At 39.6% G+C, this 17,389-nt stretch overlaps 1 long non-coding RNA gene and 1 pseudogene across 3 annotated transcripts in view; both read right to left on the bottom strand.

Moving 5' to 3' along the window:
• LOC132661377 (uncharacterized) overlaps positions 1 to 17,389 on the bottom strand; it is a 118,294-nt gene that overhangs the window by 33,714 nt on the left and 67,191 nt on the right. The window contains exon 3 of one of the 3 annotated variants that reach the window (XR_009602192.3): positions 14,067 to 14,195. The exons of the other annotated variants lie outside the window; for them this stretch is intronic. This is a non-coding gene — a long non-coding RNA (uncharacterized LOC132661377). The remainder of the gene's footprint in view (positions 1 to 14,066; positions 14,196 to 17,389) is intronic. 3 annotated transcript variants of the gene reach the window in all.
• Positions 5,513 to 6,684, bottom strand: LOC144613013 (TBC1 domain family member 12-like; annotated as a pseudogene).

Below are 17,389 nucleotides of genomic sequence, written 5' to 3'. Positions count from 1 at the left end.
CAGCCTCCCAGGGAGGCAGTGGGGAGGGAAGGCCACAGTGCTTCAACTATTTTTTCCCAAAGTCTTTTTTCAAATTCCTCAAACCTCAGACCTTGAGGGGTTGAGGAGTCGGTGTTAATCTCAGGGTCACAAGACTGTCACCAACTAGCTGCTTTGCTGGTCTTGTAGGTGGTCTTACAAACTGCCTTGAACTAAGGGGAACTGTCACTTACTATTTTCTCCTTTTCCCTGGGCCTCGGCTGCACCTGGCTGCATCCAAGACATCTCTCATTTTAACATGTGCTTTCTAGCTCTAGCTATGCACCCTCGGGATTTCATTTTAAAGCCCCCGGAGGAGAAGGAAGCATCTCTACCTTTTTCGAGCATTATTTTAAACATATGAGTGACAAGTTGCCTTCCTTTTTGTCTTTCTGTCCTTATTAACAGTTTATTACAGTATTTTGGAGGAGGATTCCTTTTTTCTTTTTTTTAACCACTTAGGAATGAGATTGGACAATTTACCATGACTCTGAATTGGGCTTCAGAGAAATAAGAGAATCCTTCTATTTTTCTTGTTGAAAGCCATTTAAGGCAAATACTTTTAGATTTATGGGTATTTTCATTTTATGTTGGAGCTAAAGTTGGGATTTTTAAACAAATTCAAGTTTAAAAATACATATTTTAATTTTCAGCTATTCGCATCAGGATTCAGAAGTATGGGAGAAAGGTGAAACATGGGAGAAAGGTTGTTGTTGTTTTCCCATGTGAGTGTCCAGGCTGGTGAAAATGTGGGTGCGAGGTAGGAGTGCCTGCCTGGTTAGATGAAAGCCATGGGGCTAGCTGGGCTTGGAGGAGGGAGGTAAACATAATTCTGGAGTAATGAGGTGGTACCTGGGAGTGGCTGAAGTATAGGCCGGTCCAGTAGGACCATATCTTTCCTAGCATATGGAGTGGCATCAGCATCTCAATCTTAATGATAACCTTATACAGGAAAAACGTGGAGCTTCAATAATACTATCCTTCCCACTACCTGATTCTAATTCTATTGGAGCTATTTTACAGTTCAGAGCTGTAGGTAATAGCAATGCAAAACACCTGACACGGACACCACTCCCCACCCCCTCTACACACACAAGGGATTTAAAGGGATTTCCCCTTTAAACTGGTTATAACGTCTCATCTGCTTCCTCATTAATGAGTTAAAGAAAACCATTAAGGGGCACCTGGGTGGCTCAGTCAGTTAGGCATCCGACTTCAGCTCAGGTCATGATTGGTTCCTGAGTTCAAGCCTGCATCAGGCTCTGTGCTGACAGCTCAGAGCCTGGAGCCTGCCTCAGATTCTGTGTCTCCCTCTCTCTCCGCCCCTCCCTAGCTTGCACTCTGTCTCTCTCTCTTTCAAAAATAAAACATTAAAACAAAAGAATCTTTAATATGCATATGTGCAGGAGAGTCGTACTTTTATTTTGAAAATGACCTTTTTACAGTTTTGGAGGTCTTTGCCCAAAAGGCCCAATGGATTCATCTGACAGAGAGCCAGGTAAACCAGAGAAGTGCACTTCCTATGGGCTGCTTAAGCCTGGGCATATCTCTTCTTGGCTCTTGGGAGGTGTATCCAAAGTGACAGGGCATCTTTGCTATTTTCCTAATTTAAATTTTCCTCTTTATTAATTTATGTTTTGGTTTTGGTTCATTTATAGCCAGTACTCATTAGTAGCAGCAGTGATGGGAGAATCTGCTCTTATGGTCTAACCATTGGTGATCTTTATAACTGGGTTAATGGGTTATAGAAATCTATTTTCTGTTGGGTGAGAGACAATGGAGAATCTGGATTGTTAGTCCTTTTCATTTGTTTGTCAGTTTTGAGCCCCAATCAAGAGTCACACTGAGAAGGCAATTTTCATACCAGGCCTGGTAGAATTTGGGATTTCTGCATTTACTTTTTTTCTTCAGACAGAGAGAGAGAAAACACAGGTAGGAGACAGGAGCAGAGGGAGTGACAGAATCTTAAGCATGGAGCTTGACATGGGGCTCAATCCCACAACCCTGGGATCATGACCTGAGCCAAAATCAAGAATTGGACGCTCAACCACAGAGCCACCCAGGTGCTCCTATATTTATTACTTTTGACTGAAATTTATCTCTTTATCTGTCTCTGTATGTGTATGTGTCTGTAGTTTAGAAAGGTTTTCATCTCTCATTGTATGACTGTATAATATTTTTCACCACTAGAGGTATTAATATATTTGATTACAAAGAGTTCTTTTCTGATTGGCTAATAGGGATAAATATGTGCATAAAGCAAATATTCCTAAAATTCTCAGAAAGCAGTGAAACTAAACTTCTAATACTTTAAAAGTGCTACATTAAAATATATATTCTTACACCAACTCAATAACCTTTTAAAAATTCAAGTACACAAATTTAAATACATCTTCACAAAATGAAATTAGTTCAATATTTGGGGTTTAATAATAGCTATGTTTTCTCTGATTTATTAGTGTTAAGTGCAATTCCTAACAGTATTCTACTTGGATACTTTTTTTTCTAAACTTATACAGATTTTACTGATCATCAAATAAGTTAACATTACTCGTAATCCTTAAGATTATGAAAAAAGTGGAAATTTGTGCATAGCTAAATTGAATCATTATTCTTAAAAACGTTTTATTTCAGTGGTAATTTTGTTTTGTACTGTGTCAGCTTAAAGATAATTTCCAAGAGCTTTAGGTAATTTAAAACTTAAGCTTTGTGTGTATATGTTGGAAACTGTGGGGCGGGGATAGGGGGGTCTTAACTATCAACACTTACATATTAGAAATTGAAATTGAGAAATAGTTATTTATTGAATCACTTGAAGATAGCAAAAATGAATGCACTGCATATTAATAACATCTTAAGAATATTATACAACTAGTTCTGACATTGCAGATGCCCTGAGATGGATCTTATAATAACGTATAAATTTGTTCCAGAATATAAAATGAAGACCATAACTTGGAAATTTACCACTTTAAAATGTACAGTTCAATAGCATTAAGTATACTCATGATGCTAAGTAACCATCACTACCATCCATCCCCAGAAATTTTTTATCTTCCCAAGCTGAAACCCTGTACCCATTAAACAAAACTCCCCAGTTATTTTCATTTGTTTGTCTGTTTTGAGCCCCACTCAAGAGTCTTATGCCCACTGAGAAGGCAATTTTCATACCAGGCCTGGTAGAATTTGGGATTTCTGCATTTACTTTTTTTTTTTTTTTAAAGACCCTAGCAACCACTATTCTACTTTCTGTCCAGAAATACATTTTATTTGCTTTGGTTTATAAAACCTGAGTCTGAAAAGCTGTGAAGTGTGTTAAAGTCTTTGCAAAGTTTGCCCAGTTTTGATGGTCTCGTTTCCTTGGTTTACTGTTTATTGCCTTCTCCTCTAACATGAAACGTTTTCTTCTGTGTAAACTGTCTAGATTGCATAAGGTTGTCTTAACAGAATAATTTTCTGTGCTTTATGTTAACTTTATTATGTTCTTGATTATTTTTAAAAAGCAAACAATCTCCTTACTTAGGAAAGAATTAAGGTTCTTTACAGTCACGCTTATTTTTAGATGTTTTGTTGTCACTTTGAAATGAAGCCAACCATTGTTTCTTAGGTACCCATGATCCTATCTTAACTGTTGAAATCTCCTGACAACTTAATGGGTTTTGCCTCTCTAAAATCCAAAGATTTGTTCTTTTAACCTATAAAAGAGAGGTGTTAAAGAGAATTAGGTTTTATTTGTTATGTTATTCTTTGAGTTTCATGGAAAGAGTCATTCAAATCAGAAAAGATGCTCTGTCTTCCCTAGGTTAGATTTATATAGGTAAAATAGTATTACTATAAATATTTTACTATAAATTACTATAAATATATTACTATAAATATTATGGGAAGTCCCTGAAGATTTGTCAGTGTTTCTATTTATCAGCATCCTGATGGTGCATTGTCTCATGTTAGCAACAGGAATGTGGTGTGACCAGTCATAATTTCAGTTATTTTAAATGGTTACTTACTTGGAACCTCACTTCTTTCATTTGGACCTCACATAGAGACCACTGGTTTTCATTTAGGGATAAACATCAGACTTATCTATAGGGTTTTTATTAAAATACTGATGTTTAAGACCTACTCTGAATCTCTCAATATTGTTGATACATTTTGTGTATGTTCTTAGTATACTGCATATATATATTATGACTCAGGAATTTTGCATATTTCAAGAATATTTCCTCTGTAAAAAAAAGCGTGCTCATCTGTTATTATAAATCAAATGTCATATTCACTATTATCTTTGAAAATGGCCTTAATCATTATATGTATAGACATGTTGACTAAAGCTTTATTTATTTTCTTGGATACCTCTTTGTTTTGCATGACATTGAAATAACCAAAATTCTTTGTCAGTTGCATCAGTCTGGTTATGAACGCTCTTCTGTAATTGACATGGTCATTTTAAGTCTCTGGCATCTACAGATAGTTTTATTACTCAGATACTTCCCCAAAGGCTCTGCAATGAGCTGCAGGCCAGACAAGAGTTACATCTTCAACAAAGAAGCATGATCTCAGAGCCCATGGAAAAGGACTGTACTAGATACTTTAAACTGTTGACACTCTGAAGAATAGATCTTGGGTACAGGCTTCTGACATCATTGCCTAAACAATTTTAAGACTGTACAGTGGGTTAAGTCAAGATTTCCAAAATTCTTTGTAGTCAAGAAGCTGATAGGTTCATGATACTGCCAACCTAAGATCCAGAAGAACAAGACTTAATTACACAGGACTGAATGAACTGATAAAAGATGATTGTAGGTATTTGTTTGGAATGTTGTTGATGTTGTTTTAATGCTGTATTTTCTGGATATAAAAGGAAGCCCTTTCTCTTATGTAAGGTATCCAATAACCCATAACAATTTAGTAGATTCTGATTTTGTGAACTAAAATGGAATATTCTTAAATGATATTCTCCCTGCCTGACACCCCCTCCCAAATCCAGAAACGTTTATTATACGCACTTACTTTTAGATGGTAATAGAGTTATTTGCATAGGTTCAGTAAGAATTTAACCACCTTTTTACTGGCTCTAATTGGAAAATTTGGTATGCAACCAAGGCCTTGTCTGGAATGTCATATTTGAGAATGACCCTTATTTAATGGGGTACTACCAGCCACTACTTTTTCCCCCAAAACTATTTTAAAATATTGCTTTCAACTGTCCACCCCAAATTATGAAGTATGAACTAGGAATTTACATTTTCTCCTTTGTAAAATGGCTCTGCTTACAAAATATTTTCTTAATAATATTGTTAACAGGTTACTCATTTCCTTTACTTGGGACACAACATTCAACATCAGCTGTTTTCCATCTCTTGATTCTTTTGGATTTCTCCAACTTTCCTCCATGCTTTTTACATAGGAAACAAAAACTGTTACCAAAAATACTTGTTTTACATTTCGGTCAGTCTGTGATTTATGAAGATTAGCTGTTCAAAGCAGTGCTGTTATTCCTGTCTCCTTCCTTAACATCCTTCATTATGGACACAAAGCCCAGTTCTAAACAAAAATTCTTCCCCATCTCCGTGAAATACTCTCAAAATGGACAAGCTGGACCAAGTAGAGTAGTGGTTTGTGATACAGTGTGAAGATGCAGTCCTTTATCATGTATATGTCTGGTGATATATATATTAAGACCATAACACTTGATATGAAGAAGCACTTTGAAGAGATTTTCCCCAAAGAAGACTTCAAATGTTCAACACCTTATTGCAGTCCACAGAGAAAAAGGCCAGCTGGCATGGCTTATTCATTAAACTTCCAAATATAGTGAAGGCAACTGTCTCTTCCAAATTGAGAATGAGCACCGCCTCGATGAAGGACATCCCTTGGACACAACCAACATCAGGTGTGTAACATGCATTTACTCCTTAGATATTACAGAAAAATACTCTGGTTCAGACCATCTTTCTGAAAGATGTAGAGATGGAAATGCATAGGATATGTCCAGCTTAATTGTGGTGGGCATTTGGATCATCAACAGATACACCTTCTATATCATGTTTAGAAAGAATGTGTTTCACCAAAGCTTTTCCACTGTTCCTTTCCTCTTGAGAGAAATATTTCACAAAGTTCAGGGGTGATACAGCTAGACTCTGAACTTTTACCATGAACAGTAGGGAGCAATCCCTGCACCCCAATTCTCAAACTTTTTTCTTACTATGCATTACTTCCCAATTGGGTGATATTTCACGGGTCCAATTTACCATTGCATTTGTAAGATTTTCTTTATGCTTAAATCTTTTTTTTAATGTACTGCTTTAAATTACTCAATTTTGAGACTCAGCTCAATGGTCTAATGTTCCTGTCATTGAGGTAAATCTTCCTCCACAGATTTGACAGGAAGATTTCCCTGGAGTAGGCAAAGATTTCCTAAACAGGACACAAAAGCAATCATCAGTCACAGGATGGTCCATACTCAAGAATCAGAACAGTGCTAGAAAGTGGCTCAAATTCAAAATTCTCATGTCCTGAAGACCAAAGTGGTGGTTTACAGGTCCTCCCTGTTTGTGTTTCATATTCCTGCTGAATGATTTTTGGAAGTTTTCTGAAGATTCTCTGTGGGAGGGAGTTTACCACATTTTTCACCAGGAGCACTATGGACAATTGGTCGGCACTCATTTTGCCATTTTTGTTAAAAGTTCCAGACAACCAAGGGCAGGTTGAGGATCTCAATCTATCTCTGTCTCAGGGGAGGATTGCACCCTGCTCAGACCCCTGAGGCTGACTTCTGGATGCTCCAAGTCTGTTTTTGGTGTCCCCAGCCACCAAGCAGCAGCTCTGTGGAGGACAGGATGCCTACACCATCAGTCACCCCATTGCCAGGCCCCCTAGGTGGGCATGGCCACTGGGAAGAGAGATGAGCGGCTCCTTGTTGACCTGGGGAAGTTGTTGTTGCCAGCTGTTGATCAGTCACTTTTATAGAAGGTTGACTTTATGGAGACAGTGCTGACAAAACCCTCCCAGATAAACTGGTTTACAGGTTCCAACCTTAGAGCTGGTAAGGGAGTTTATGTTCATGGTAGGCCAGGAGCCTGCAGATTCTTTGAGGACTTTGAGAAGAGAGGAAGTCACCCAAAATGGATGGGTACTGTAGAAGTAATCTGGTGGATAAAGTTTCTTGGACTTGGCCTCCTAGCCTCAGGACAGCAAGTAATAGAGACTTTTAGAAGTCCAACCTAAGATTCCTTATGGAAACAAGAGAGCAAAATTTAAAAAGGCCTTTTGGTAAATATTCTTACTGCAACTATGTAAATAATCAGGCCTAGTGTAATGAGGCCAGACTCATTTTATGATCAAGAATCTTTAAGATTCTTTTTAATCAAAAGTAGGGAAAAATTGTGCTCCAATGGAAAATTATGTGTGGTCATTCTAAAGCTGATTGTCTGATGCTGATTATGTAAATTATAGATAACACACAGAAATGCCAAAGAATTCTTATCCAAAGACATGCAAACAAATTCTGTCCAGGAAAGAAAGAACTGAAAAACCAATTTTGGCTCTATTTGCACATCTCTTACAATTTTCCAGACCTATGTCTGTTCTTGGGATTCTCCTTTGACCTGGTTGTAACACACCACTAGTTTCCTCATGAATAAGCTAAATAAAATTTTCATCAATTGTTTTTTTAATACCTGCAACAGAGTCATGATTTACCTGCTTAAAAAATTAACTTTTAATGCCTGCTTTTAAAAATTAACTTTTAATGATTTAAATCGCCATTTAATGGTTGGTCACGTGTACCCTGTGTCTTTGCGTCAGCCACAGAGGGCCTAGAGACTTTCAGACAAGTGTCAAGAGACTTTTGAGACAACCCGGTTTGGTGACCTTGTAGCAACCTAACACAGAAACTTTCTAGAAGCTTTATGGTGGCAGCCCTGTTCAGAAACTACTTAGTGTTTTTTCTGTTCTACTGATTGAGGTGGCCTGAGACTTCTTGGCAGTTATTGTCCTGGTCATTCAGTCTTCTTAAAAAGGGCTGCTTACACTCCAGAAGTATACTTCAGGGAGAAAATACAAATTAAAGATCCTCATATTCTAACTGTCACAGACAAAGCAAGGTAGTGCTGAAGCAACTGCCACATGGGAATTTAGAAGTTTGTTTAAATCAAAGTCACAGAAAACTTCATTGTTGTGCCCACATGGCAAGGTAGAAGTATGGTCAAAGAGGGTGGAACTATCCTTTACTACCTTTTGATGACAGAGTTCCTGGTACCACTTCCCTACTTCAACAGAGGCTGGCCAACAGTCTCCTGACTTAGGGTGCAGCTAAACTCAGCAGGGCCCTGGAAAACCCTCTCCCACTCAGTTATCTTTTGATCAGAAGGGCAACTGACTTTATTTTCCTTTTTTTTTTTTTAAGTTTATTTTGGAGCGAGCACACAAGCAGGGAAGGGACAGAGAGAGAGGGAAAGAGAGAGGGAGTGAGAGAGAGAATCCCAAGCAGGACTGCCACTGTCAGTGTGGAGCTCGATGCGGGGCTCAAACTCACAAACCATGAGATCATGACCTGAGCTAAAGTTGGATGCTTAACCAACTGAACCACCCAGATGCCCCTCCATTTATTGATTTTTTATTTTTTATATGAAATTTATTGTCCAATTGGTTTCCATACAACACTCAGTGCTCATCCCAACAGGTGCCCTCCTCAATGCCCATCACCCACTTTCCCCTCCCTCCTACTCCCCATCAACCCGCAGTTTATTCTCAGTTTTTAAGAGTCTCTTATCGCTTGGCTTCCTCCATCTCTAACTTTTTTTTTCCCCTTCCCTTCCCCCATGGTCTTCTGTTAAGTTTCTCAGAATCCACATAAGAGTGAAAACATATGGTATCTGTCTTTCTCTGTATGACTAATTTCACTTAGCATAACACTCTCCAGTTCCATCCACATTGCTACAAAAGGCCATATTTCATTCTTTCTCATTGCCAAGTAGTATTCCATTGTGTATATAAACCACAATTTCTTTATTCATCAGTTGATGGACATTTAGGCTCTTTCCATAATTTGGCTATTGTTGAAAAATGCTGCTATAAAGATTAGGGTACAAATGCCCCTATCCATCAGCACTGCTGTATCCCTTGGGTAAATTCCTAGCAATGCTAACCCTCCATTTATTTTTTAAATCAACTCTTGCTCTCTCTGTAATACTAGCCTGGTATATCAAAAGAGAAATATTTCCCTTCAAGTGAGGATTATCTTTAAGAATCACAAGTAACACATGGTAAGGATTTTCGTTGTTGCGGGGATGATTTTATAAGTAATTCTAGTATATCCAAGTTACTCTACTACAGTGCTTAGCACCTGTGTCCTGGAATATTATACCCCTTCCTTCAGTATATAAGATACTCCTTCCCTAAGTATGTAAGATGTGCATAGCCTGCAAAGCATTTGCATAAGGCTGATTCTCAGGCAGTACTTACCAGGGGAGGAACTTTTTAAGCCTACCAAGAGAATATTTTGTAGGGGTTCTTAGTGGTATTATGCTTCCGGAAAAAAAGATGACCTAATGGGGATATATTTGCTGAGCCAACATGGTTATAATTAGTTATGGTAGTTTTTTAAAAGAACTATGTATTTAGAATTCACATTTGTGATGTGGTTTCTCTTTCCCTGGCAGGGCACATTCTGAACAATGTTTACAGAATCCTTTACGATTCTGGAATTCTGGACATTCTGGACATGGAAAGCATTGTTGAATTATACTCTTGCCATAGGCTCTGTCCATTACACACCCACACTCACTATGTTCATAATTCATTGGAATTGGTTCTTCATATAATCTTCCATAGCTGTTTTCTAATTTGGACATTAGGTAAACTGCATTGTACTCCCTATACAATGACTGCCAGAAGTGAACACTCACAGGTACAGTTTTATAAAGAAACTCTGATAATAAATTTTGGGATATTAGAAGGCCCTGACTAACTTTTGAAGGAGTAAAGCAGACGGAGGTGAAAAACCAATTTCACTAACAAAGCTTGGTTGGAAGTACATGGCTTAGATATGTGGCAAAAGAGGACTCCCCATTCCCAAACTCTGGAACTAGATTTACCTAGTTACAGTCCAGCCTGAAAACCCTTGGAATCAAACACAACCAGCAAGGCTCCTACTCACCACCAACGGGCAGGACCCTAGAGCGAAAGGGATGTCAGGGCCAGGCAAACATGCCCAGTTCCCTCCCAAACTCAGTTAACTCACATAAGGAGGAATAAGGCCTAGAGCTGGAGGGTTTAGGGAAAAATTCCTTCTTCTGAAAACCAGAGGCATGGGAAAGAAACCTTCCCCCACTAACAATGTCTTTTCTCAATTTTCCATAAGTTTATTTTCCCACCACAAAATAGCTTTGTCCCAAATTAGATGATCCAGAAACAAAGGACTCAGTCATGATAGGTTGTATAGCAAATTGTTAATAATGACATGCTCACAGTACAACTTCTCATTTTTCCCCCCACTTTTGACTCACCTGTTAGAAAAGCCTTGTGCTAAACAAAGATGCTTTGCGGGGGGTTTCTTCCCTGCACTATAATTAAAGTCTCCCAAATTGTCAAAATTGTGCTAGCATGCCCTTAGCCTTGACAGTAGACTTGCCAACTGCTGACTTGGGGCTTTTATAACTGTCAGCCTTGACTTGCTCCCAAGGTAGCGCTCACTTCTGGGTTTGCTTGGTAATACTCTGATACTTAAGGACATGTTAGGAAGATCCAGCTCTCTACTGAGGGATGCATGTTTTGGTAATGACAATGATCATGTACATAGTCAAGCAAATCCTGAAGCCCCAGGAGGGCACATATTATGGTGAAATATGTGTGAAGTGCAGGTAGTCTGAGCTGTACAGAATTCTTTGCATTCTTCCAGAAGCCATTATCACATCATCTATGAACTGACATAGAATATATTAGTCATCTCTGAAGTTGTATGCAGGGAGCCTGGGTGGCTCAGTCAGTTGTGTCCAACTCTTGATTTCAGCTCAGATCGTGATCTAACACTTTGTGGGTTTAAGCCCCTCATTGGGCTCTGCACTGACAGTGCAAAGCCTGCTTGGGATTCTCTCTCCCTATCTCTCTGCCCCTCCCCAACTCATGCTCGCTTGTGCACTCTCTCTCTCTCCCTCTCTCTCTCAAAATAAAAACTTTTTTAAAACTTAAAAAAAACAAAGTTGGATGCAATATCTCAGGGGTGACTCAGGACAGGCTTTATTTCTATTTTTGTGTATATGTTTATTAGTATAGTAGAACATGTATACTATTTATAAATATTCAGATATTGAACATTCATGCCCAACATTTTTCTTCTAGGATGCACAATCAAGATTAGAAAACATTGGGATATATCTTCAAAACATGAAAACATCTTGCTAGTGGGTTTCCCAGTCTTCCTCACCAAATTTGTATCGGGAAGGTTTGACCATTATGCTCATTTAGCCCACAATTCATTCAGAGCATGCATGCCAACCTGCCTCTGATTGTATTCCTGAAAATTTGTTCTCTGAAAGGACTTTTTTTCTGATTATTTATCTATTTCTAATACTCAGAAAAATTCTTGGCACATACTAAGTACTCAATAGTTGTTGAATGAATCTCATAGTGGTTTAACTCAATATCCTCACAATATAGCCCTTCATGGTTTAGAAATGGAAGCCTCATTTTTTACAGCATGGATTGCCGATGAACATACTTACCTAGAGTTATATAAAGTTTCTTTAAAATGCTAGGCCTCAGAGGCAAACCATAAGAGACTCTTAAATATAGAGAACAGACTGGAGGGTGCTGGGGGGGATGGGTTAAATGGGTGATAGGCATTGAGGAGGGTACTTTTGGGAATGAGCACTGGGTGTTATATGTGAATGATGAATCACTGGTTCTACTCCTGGAGCTAAGACTACACTGTATGTTAACTTGAATTAAAAAAAAAAAATGCTAGACCTCATAAATCTTGTTAGTTCCATACACTTTGACCAGAGCCATATTGAGTTCTATTTATTCAGGATGGGTAACCAGGTTGATTTGCCTGAGACTGAAGAATTTCCTGGATCCAGACTTTTGGTGGTAAAGAAGGGACACTCATGGGAAGACCAGGATGAGTCAATCACTCTGGTTCCACTGGACACAAAGTCCCTATAAGGACTGTTAACTTTCCTCATACAATGGACAATACACAAGCAGGAGCATATGAACATTAGTTTTCTAAGCATCCTAGAAATCAGGACAATACAAAATAGCCCCAGGGTGGGGGTACACTTATGCTTTCCTCAGTCCAAAATAGTATGGTTTAAAATCAACACTGTCAATCTTCACTACCCACCACAGCAGTGCTTGGTCTTGTTCACAAAAGGATAAGACTTGTGAATTCATGACTATAGTGTATCCTCTTCCCAGACTGTGAAACGAGGCATAGGTTAAGGACATGTTTATGACCACCCAACAAAAGAGCATCCCAAGGGTTCCAGAGGCGATAGGATAATGGCATACCCAAAAATGAACTGAAGCAGGAGATGACCCCCTCTTTTTTTTTTGTAATGGGTCATGCCCAAATGAACAATACACTAGAAACCTGAGTCTGTCCACATTGTGAGAACTAACCAAAGGTCTGTTGTAATGATGCTCCAAGATGATTTGTTTCACAGGGTTGTGGGTTCCTATAGCCATAAGAGGGTGGGGGAGAACAACCATTGACTCAAGTGCAACCTGGTTCCTCTGATCACAGCAAAGCCATCCAGGAAGTGGTACCTAACAAGATGCCTGGCAGGCATGGCATGTTAGATAACCCCTCAACTGTGGGCCAAGAAAGCATAATCTTTGATGGAAAAGAAGTGGCAATGAGAGGAATGATAGAAGAGCTATGTTTCTGGTTTCCAAGTTTACATACAGCCATAAGGATGGTGCAGCATAACACAATAAAAGGGATCAGTATTCATTTGCTCAGGGCCATCTTGTTGAGACCTGACTCAGTATCCATGTAATATTGACTCAGAGCCGTGTAAAAGATGTGAGTGATACCCCCTTATCAGAAAGGCCTTGGCTTCTGACACCTTCAGGGAAGATTAAAGGTTTATATGCCCAACAGCTTCTCACCCTAGATCACATGTTAGACACCCCTAACCCCCTACTCTGGACACAGGAGGTGTTTGGTGCTCACTACCTGACCAGAAAAATGTTTTTATTTGTCCTCTGTTCACCCCCATTCTTCTTAACAGTACCTACTAAGTTTGAGAACACATCTGCAACAACAGTTGAGTTACTCTAACATTGAAATATGTACTAGATAAGTTCCTACATGCAGCTCAACTGCCATCCCCAACAGAAGAACAATGATTTGTTTGACTCTCTCCAATCCATTGCAGCTGAATGTAACATTCAGGACTTATTTACCTGTGGGTTTTATTTTATCTCTACCCCTCTTGGACATCTGGGAAGTTAAACAGAAATAAAACAGAAATATTCAGTAGCCCCAGTATGATCTATATAAGCTTTTTCCAGTGCTTAATGCTTTCCAGAAATATATCTCCCTCCAGATACCACTGAGTTTCCCCTAAGCATTTCAGTACTTTCCATCTCAGAAGCCCTCTGTTTCCTCCCCTGGGTTTTGGTTGAGCTGGACAATCCAGCAAACCAGGCACTATGATGGTGATGTGGCTGTTTTGACACAACAGCTACAGTTGTAAGAGGCACAACTCTCAAGTGGGCAAGAGGCTCTGTCTTAAAATCTTCCTTGTTACATTCAGACAAACTGCTGACAAGTCTGGTCACATACACTGGCCTTAATGCTCTTTTCTACATCACTAAGCCTCCTTTAAATTCCCGCTGTGATGGTGACGTGTATCTACACTAGATCTACACCTTGTCTCTTTCTGCCTTCTGTGTAATCACGCCCAAATCACAATCATAAAGCACTTAAAAGTTTTTAAATACCTCTGAAAAATGCATATATATATATATACATACTCTTGTCTTTTTGTTTCTTGCCCTGGAAAACCCTTCTTGCAAATAATCTTACATACTGTTACTTTTATTTCGTTTTGCTGGTGGCTCTGATATTGTTTGTTCATCGGTGCCTTTTTGTTGGCACATCCCAGAACCCTGTAGCATCATAATAAAGACTCAGGTAGGTATCCTAGTAATGGGTACCAGCACTTCTGAAAAGAAAAAGAAAATTTCCCCAATTCCTATGAGACTACTTCCATACACACCTGAGTTTTGTTGTTGTTGTTAATGTAATATCATTGGTGGAGCAGAAGTTTACCCTAAATTAACTTTGCATCTTTTTCCATCATGCACCATAGGCAGAGGAATAGGCTATAGTCTTCACTGAAATAACTGGTTCCATATTACTGGATGCCAGATTGAGTAAGGGATTCATTAGAACTGACAGTAAAAACGGTTCAGTTAATGCTTCAACACAGTCTCTTATATTGAATGCTGTGGAGAAAGAGCCATAAGAAAAAATAAATAAACCAAACTCTCTACCAAACAATTTATCTGAATTACAACTTAGATCCTTATAATGTTTTTGTGAATCCTAGGCAATGTCTTCTTTGTGAGTCAAGAATAAGTAAAACTTAAAGCTCCCCCATCTCATCATCACATACCAGGGAAATACTTTTCACCCAATTTTTAAACTGTATGTATCCATGTGAGGAGCAGTCTGGGTAAGGCTCAATCAACTGTGAAGTTTATCAGCCTCAGCACTATTTTTTTTAATTTTTTTTAATGTTTATTTTTGAGAGAGAGAGAGAGCGAGTGTGTGTGTGTGTGTGTGTGTGTGTGTGTGTGTGTGTGAGAGCAGGGGCAGGGGCAGGGGAGGGGCAGAGAGAGAGGGAGAGACACAGAACTCAAAGTGGGCTCCAGGCTCTGTGCTATCAGCACAGAGCCCAACGTGGGGCTTGAACTCACCAACTGTGAGATCATGACCTGAGCTGAAGTCGGATGCTTAACTGACGGAGCCACCCAGGCACCCCTCAGTCTCAGCACTATTGACACTTTGGACAGGCTAATTCTTTGCTGTAGGGGGCTGTTCTGTGCATTTTAAATTTTTTTTTTTTTCAATGTTTTTTTAATTTATTTTTGGGACAGAGAGAGACAGAGCATGAACGGGGGAGGGGCAAAGAGAGAGGGAGACACAGAATCGGAAACAGGCTCCAGGCTCCGAGCCATCAGCCCAGAGCCTGACGCGGGGCTCGAACTCACAGACCGCGAGATCGTGACCTGGCTGAAGTCGGACGCTTAACCGACTGCGCCACCCAGGCGCCCCTGTTCTGTGCATTTTAAAATGTTTAGCAGCATCCCTGACCTCTCTACCTACTAGATGCCACTCGTGACACTCAAAAGTGTCTGCAGACTTTGCCAACTGTCCCCTGGGGGCAAAATCATGTCTAATTGAGAACCAAAGGTCTAGAGAAAGGACTGTGATTGACCTAGCTTGGATGTAATGCTTCGTCCTGGGCCGGTCAGTTGTGACCAGGGGAAATAGGGATCAGTAAATTAGAACATAACTCTAGCTGGATCTATGTGGCTGCCCCCTTAATGTCTCTATGTGGCTGGAAAATGCATCCACTCAACATCTACCACACTGCAGAGATTCCCTCTAGGGTTTGGCTTCTGTAGCTTTGTTCTTTGTAGATGGTGTTAAGCTCTTTAATTTGTTATTATACTAATGTTTTACTTTTGTCAATAGGTATTGAGATTTCTTGTCTTGTTTTGGAAGCTCTTCTTCATTTTCAGGCATTTCTATTATCCTTATGTTTTAGTATTCTGCCATCTTCAAAAAAGCTTTGACTTTTGTTTCATCTAGATCAGAGCTCCATTTTTCCTATTCAACTCCTTCTCATTAGTATAACCTGAAAAGTACTAGGCAAACATATGGGTCTTATTGTGTCTGTCCTCCAGGAAGAAAAAAAAAGGTGGGGGGTGGGGGGGGAGGAATGGTCATAACTAAATATCCTATACTTACTTGCTTATACACCTTGGAAGTCTGGGACTATATTAGTGGCTAAAAGCAAAGGCTAAGAAGAACAAACTACCCCCCCCCCCAAACACACACTATCATAATGTTTAATACATATAATGGTCTGTCTGAGTAATATACTTGAAAGTCAAAGAGCCATGAGTCTATTTGAGGTATTCTGTTAAGTCCCCCAACCCACTGATCTAGAGAAAAGATCCAGATCCCAGCCCTTCCCTTGAGAGAAAGGTTGCACTGAGTTTTTGGTAGAACAGCAAAATCCTGTAACACAGGTATGCCTTCTAAAATAAGAATATTTGAAAGAATGAGCTTCCAGGGACATAATGAGAGCACCTCCAACCACGGCTGGAGCAAGAGCAGGGAGATTCAACTCTATTGCAGAATCCTGGCCCACCGGCAACGGCAGAGTGGAAGAGAACGTGAGGAACAGAGATTCCTAGTGGCAGGGCAAAGAGCTTATAGGAAAGTAAGCAGAGCATCCTGCGTGGTAATGACAGGATAATAGCAGTCAGTCCAGAACTATGTGCAGTTAAGAACTTGGGTCTATCACAACGCCTGGTTGACTCAGTTGGTTGAGTGTCCAACTCCTGATTTCAGCTCAGGTCATGATCCCAGGGTCATGGGATGGAGCCCCACATGGGGCTCCACACTGAGCATGGAACCTGCTTATGATCCTCCTCTCTCTCTCCCTCTCTCTCTTGCCCTCTCTCTCTCCCTCACTCATACTCTCTCTATTCTCTTTTTCTCTCTCTAAAAAAATAGATAAATAAAATAAAGAACTTGGGTCTATCAAATTGCAGGATCTGCATCTACTTGTGCCTAGTAGTAAACACTTCATGGACATCAATCCCCAACAGAGATAGAGGTGCTAACACTTTCCAGCAAACAGGCAATTATGGAAAAGGGATGATAATTCAGTATTTTTAAGTTGATTTCCCCCCCTTTTAAAATTTAAATTTCAGTTAACATACAGTGCAATACTGGTCTCAGTAGAATTCAGTGATTCATCACTTACATACAACACCCAGTGCTTATCACAACAAGTGCCCTCCTTAGTACCCATCACCCATCTAGCCCATCTCCTACCCACCTCCCATGGTCAACCCACACTTTTTTCTCTATCATTAAGAGTCTTTTGTTAACCTCAGTATCTTGGGTGGACTGCACATTAATGTATTTCCACCACTGATGGAGGATATGGGGGGAAACAGGTGCTCAGGATGTAGTTTTTATGGTTCCAAGAGGAAGCATCAGCCTTATTTCTCTTACTTAAGGCATGCTTTTAGGAGGAGTTTCTTAGAATTGAGGTAAGAGGATAGGGAAGCTAAGTTAATAATTATATACCAAAGGCCCACTATTACATGAAAC

Source organism: Panthera onca, chromosome D1 (genome assembly GCF_046562875.1).
Source record: "Panthera onca isolate mPanOnc1 chromosome D1, mPanOnc1 haplotype 2, whole genome shotgun sequence".
NCBI classification, from domain to species: domain Eukaryota; kingdom Metazoa; phylum Chordata; class Mammalia; order Carnivora; family Felidae; genus Panthera; species Panthera onca.
This window is presented reverse-complemented; position numbering and strand designations above follow the sequence as displayed.